This window comes from Hordeum vulgare, chromosome 2H, assembly GCF_904849725.1.
Source record: "Hordeum vulgare subsp. vulgare chromosome 2H, MorexV3_pseudomolecules_assembly, whole genome shotgun sequence".
In the NCBI taxonomy this organism is placed as follows: Eukaryota; Viridiplantae; Streptophyta; class Magnoliopsida; order Poales; family Poaceae; genus Hordeum; species Hordeum vulgare.
In genome coordinates this window covers 478,633,928-478,639,927 of record NC_058519.1, presented here as the reverse complement: position 1 = coordinate 478,639,927, position 6,000 = coordinate 478,633,928, and positions in this window count along the sequence as shown.

The following is a 6,000-nucleotide window of genomic DNA, read 5'->3' as shown; positions in this document are numbered from 1 at the left end:
AGTGCTTGTGTGGAACGATTTGGTGGCACCCTGGGTGTACTATGTCTTCCAGCTGGTCTTGGCGGGATAGACATCAATTGCCATCAACACGAAAGTTGGGCATTTCTTCATTAACAAGAGAGACTTGTGATAAGGCAATCCATTATCGCCCTTTCCTCTCTATTTTTTTCCCAAATGCTTTATCTGCTATGTTTGTCGAGGCCAAGTCTGTGGGAGCACATCAAGGGGGTCATGACCCACCTTATCGGAGGGGGAGGTTTATCAACTTTAGTATGCAGACGACACGATGTTGCTCTTTGAGCCGGGCTAGAACAACATTTCCATGCCTAGGTTATTGTTATTTGTTTCGAGACGATGTCCGATCTAAAATTTAACTTCCACAAGTGTGAGGTGGTGTCCATGGACTTCGACATTCTTGAGAGGAAGAGGGTAGCGAACCTTCATAATTGCAAGTTAGGCCATTTCCCCATAACTTATATGGGTCTCCCAATCTCCACCAAAACTTTAGCCATAGTGGAGTGGGTACCTTTGTGCACCAAAGTTGCGGGTAGGGTTGCCCCGTGGCGTGGAAAATTTATGTCTTTAGATGCTAGGCTTATGTTAACCAACTCTAGCTTATCTTCGCTCCTCGTGTTTACCATGGGTATGTTGTTCCTAGGTGATGGGGTTCATGCTATGTTAGATTCTCAGTGATCCCTGTTCTTTTGGAAAGGGGCAACATAAGTACCACATGGTCAAGTGGGTGGTTGTCTGTCGCCCCAAGAACTAGGGAGGGCTAGGGGTGATTAACTCCAAACTCATGAAAGTAGATCTCCTTTACAAATGGATTGGGGAAACATACTAAAATTTGACACTTCTTTGGTCGGATATGCTTAAAGCCAAGTATTTTCCTAAGGGATTATTCTTCAAGTCCTCTGCATGTGGGTCGCCGTTTTGGAATAGGATCCAAGAAGTTAAACCCGCTTTTGCCTTGGAAACAATTTAAGGCTAACAATAGTTGGTCCAGTGGTCCTTGGGGGCATCATTCTTGGAGGTGTATGCGGGCTCGGGGGACTAGTGGATGTTTTCTTCGATGGAGTGGTGTTTCATCTTGCACATTGAAGGCGACAAATCTCGATGGCGTGGCGCCGTGGTGATTAGGCGTCTGATGTGCGAAGATGGACTCGCGCAGGAGGGTGACCCTGTTTGGCATCGTGGTGACGTTGACGGCAACTAGACCGGGCAACGTGGATGTGTCGGTACAGTTCTGAATATGAATTGGTGGCAGTTGGCGGCGGCGACCTCTGAGTGTGCGCCGGACCGGTGAGTGCCCCATACCCGACAGGTGGCTTGGTTGAGGCCTCATGTCATAGATGTTAGGTTTGGCTCCGAGGTCTGTTTGGTATTAGGCCCAGACTACCAACATCCCTTCATCAATTGTATAGAAGTAGCGACATATGTTGCCTAGACGATGGCTTCAGTCTTACTGATGTATTACTTTGTAAGGTCTTTTGTGAATAATTAATAAAATGGTTGCATGCATCGCTCAGATGCAGAGGCCAGTGGTCTTCCTCCATTTCTAAAAAAGTCGCTTTTGGTTGGACTCATGTGTGGATCTTCAACCGCTTTGGACGGAGTTCGAGTCCATGTTCTCCCTCGTGGTTGAGTCGAACATTAGGGTGAGTGATGCCTTTCTATCCTCTCATCCGAACATTTTCCATTCGCCATGATCTCTCCCTCCTCGAGCATGGCACCTCGAATGTGTTGTATGCCAAGTTGGGGACCTTTTGTCTAAATAATTCAGACAAGGTGTCGTTGCATCTTTCCTCCCCGAGATAGTTTTTGGTCAAGTATTCACATGCCATATTTACCAAGGACCGTAGTGAGGGGGTGATGGAAAACCGGAATTCCCCTTAAAGAAAAGATCTTCATGTGGCCAATGTTTCGTAACCATGTTCCTACCTCGGCCGACGTAGCAAAGAGAAATGGCCCTTACGAAGGCCAATGTTTTGTGTGCTCGGTGCACGAGGATGCCAACCACGGGTTTTTAGGTGTCATCTAGCTAAATTTTCTTGGAGCAACGTTGTTAGAGCATATATCTCCATATGTGGTTTTGGTAATTGATGACAACTCCTATGGACTAATGGTTGCTTTAAGTTATATTTATAGGACTTGTCCATAGACACTTCTTGAAGTCCATCTGTTGGGGTGCAAGGAGTTTATATGATGACCAAGATGTTATTCAAGGTATTATCCAAAGAATGGTCATAGAAACACTAGGTTGATCAAGATCTCAGACAAGAGTAAATCAAGATGATCAACACACAAAGCGTACAAGATGTACCGAGAGGGATCAAGTGATCCCATGGTATGGTAAGCATTGTTCATAACGTGTTTGTGTACTAACCCATGGTCTTTGTGAGACTCCTGTGTGGGGGTTAGGTGTGCTTCCATTGGGCTTGCATCAAAATGAAGATCTCATACAACCCATGAAGGATGACGTCAAGTGGTGATCGTCATCAAGATTGTGGTGTGCAAGTTCAAGCGGATCAGCATGAATATGTCATTGAAACTATTGTCAATGATCATGTGCTGACAAGGAAAACCTCATGTGCTAACAAGGACAATATCAAGATATGCATTCCTAAGAACTACATGCTTGATTCTTGTGGATGTTCACATGGTGGACAGGACAAGATCAAGATAAGCATTCTTTTGAACTTCATGCTTGATTCTTGTGGATGTTCACATGGTGGACAAATGAAGATGAATACATAAGCAAGGCTTTCCGCATTGTGTATGGGAAAGCTACTTGAAGACTTCATGTCTTGCTTTCAACTTGAGCCAAGAAGGAAGAACAACATCAAGCTCAAGTGAAAGGGCTAACTCAAAGGTATCAGTTCCTTTGACGTTAGTTGTGCAGAGTGATGATCAGCGAATAAAAGTATACACTCAAGTATGGATCATCAGTACTCTTTTATGATTCTTGAGTCCTTAGGGATCCCGCACTATTAAGAGGGGATCACAGGTTTTGCGATGAACTTGCTCAAACTACATCACCACTTTCTGCTCAGACCACATCTCCACCGTTTTGTTGTTATCTGAAAACAGAACAAGTGCCTCGGACATCCGTCTTTCTCCGGACGTCCGAGGACCGAACGACTGACTAGTTCGGAAATCCGGAATCCTATACCAAAGAAATCAGAGCCATATAACTTGGACTTCCGGCCACCTCCGGACGTCCGAGGCCCGGATGTCCGGGCAAGTCCCGGAAATTCGGAAGCCTGCACCAGTAGAAGTTGAGTTCTATATCTCGGAGATCCGGCTCCCTCCGGACGACCGAGCGCCGGACGTCCGACACCCGTCGGAAATCCGGAACCTACCACCAGTAGAAGTTGAGCTGTATAACACGGACTTCCGGGCCACTCCGGACGTCCGTATGCTGATGAATTCAAATATGTTCACGCACATCTACAGGCCTCGGACGACCGACCCCTGTCGGACGTCCGGCCGCTAATGAATTCAAAAGAGTTCCAGTCATGCCTAAAAGTCTCGGACGTCCAACCCCGGTCGGACGTCCGGCCCCTCACGGACGCCCGGACTTCCGACAACTGTCGGACGTCCGGACCCTGTGTGACTTAAAGTGTCCCCAACGGCTCTTTTTCTCTCCACTCTATAAATACCCCCCCCCCTCCCACTTCGTGAGAGGGTTGCCCAACACAGCCTTATCCTCATAAGAACACATTTCCACCTCACACACATTTGCTCACTCCAAATCTTAGATCCCAAGAGCATTTGTGAGCCCCTTTGAGAGTTGTTCCAATCAAAATATAGATCTTCTCCCTCTCCTTCTCTCAACCCAAGCTATTTGTGATTTGAGCAAGTTTTGAGCATTCCCCGTGATCTTGTTACTCTTGGAGGTTGGAGACTCCTAGGCGGTAGGAGTTCTTCGGAGAGGAATCAATCCGTGTGATTTCCCCCGGAAAAGTTTGTGAGGGTTTGAAGCCACCTCAAAGGCTTACCACTAGTGGTTGAGAAACGCCTTCGTGGAGTTATCTCAAAGGGAGAATAGGGTGAGCCTTCGTGGCGTTGGTGTGCCTTCGTGGTAACATCCACCTCTCTAACGGTGACTAGCTTCCCTCCAAGGAAGTGAACATCGGGATACATCTTCGTCTCAGTGACCTTGGTTATCCTTAACCCTAACTCCTTACTTGTGGTTTACTTGTGTTATTTGAGCATACATACATTGCATATTGCTTGTGCTCATTATATTGTGTTGGTCATTTCTTGTACAATATTAATCATTCAAGCATACCCTCTATATTCACACGTACATACTTGCAGCCCTTGATATATCGTGTGATATAGTGTGATCTAGTATCTTGTGTTGTTCACCTACTTGTCGTGTGATATAGCTCAAGTAAGTTTGTGTACCTTACTTGTGCTTGTTAGTAACTGCATTGTGTCCATCTTAGTAGATCGTGTTGTTGATACACGTTGCAGTGCCTAGTGCATTTAGGATTTGTGCTTGACAAGTACCCTCTTAGTTTATTTCCGCATCAGGTTCAAGCCAAATCTGAAGAAGTTTTTAAATAGCCTATTCAGCCCCCTCTAGGCGTCGTCGAGGTCTTTTCAATTGGTATCAGAGCTAGGTTTCTCTTTAATTAGGTTTCACGACCTAGAGAGTATCGATGTCGACTATTGGATTAGTGCACAATGGCATCTTTGACTTTGATGGCACAAATTATACCCTATGGAGAATTCGTATGCTTCATCACTTTCGGGCCATGGGCCCAAATACTTTACGAATTGTTCTTGTAGGGATTGCCGACAAAAAGGATGATGCATCTTCATCTACTAATGAAATGTATCTTGATTGTGAGGCCTTTCTTGCCATTCATCAAACCATAAGTCCTGAAGTGTTCAAGTCTATCTCGACTTGCAAGTCAGCTCATGAAGTTTGGACTAAACTTGAAGATATATATGGTGGGTCCAATCTTGATGAAGACGGTATTATGATGAAGGAGTTGGTGCATGAGCTCTTCACTCTTTTCGATCTTAAAGAGTCCACCACTACTCCCATATCCGATTGCTTGCTCACCTCAGCATCTTCAATCTCACAAGGTAATGACATGGTGAGTGAAGAAATATATGTTGATGAAAATGGCATAGCCTCTATGGAAACGAGCATATCTAGCACCACACATAGTGTAAATTATTGTGCTGATAGGTCATGCATTTCACCTAAAGATTCCTTGACAAATGTCTGTGGTGATATGCCTGCTTCCTCGTGTACTCTTGATCAAAATATCTTGTTTCTCCCTAGTTGTTCTATGACTAACCATTTAGGGGAAATCAAGAAATATGAAGTACTTTTGGCTAATCAAGAATCTGATTCACCAAAATAATCATCATCAACTCCTCCAGTTCACATGTGCCTCATGGCAAGAGGTAATAATGAGGTATCATCTTCCGTGTGCAATAACGATGATATTTGCGATGATGATGATGATGATGACTTGACTGAAAATATCTATGTGATCAGTAAAATTCTTCATAAAGCTAAAAATAACTCTCTTCAAAGGTTCCAAGATGTTCTTGCTTACTTTGAAAACTGTAATGATTCACTTAATCATGAACAAGCTAAAAGTGAACAACTTGAACATGAACTTGAGAAGAGTCATCAAACATGTAGAGACTTAAGATCTTCAAAAGGAGAGATTGAAGTTGCTCATGATAAACTTAAAAGGGATTTTGAGGTCCTTATCCTTGAATGCAATAATGTCAAGGGAGAGCTCATCAAAACCTCTAAGATCTATGAGGAGCTTCAATCTACTCATGAGAAGTCTCTATTTGCTACTTACTCCTCTCATATTGTTGATGATACTTGTACATCTAACTCTACCTCTTTTGAAGTATCAACATTGAAGGAGAATTTTGAGCTACATGCTCAACTTGATTTACTAACTAGCAATTATGGGAAGTTGGAAGAAAACCATGTAATGCTCACAAGCTCTCATG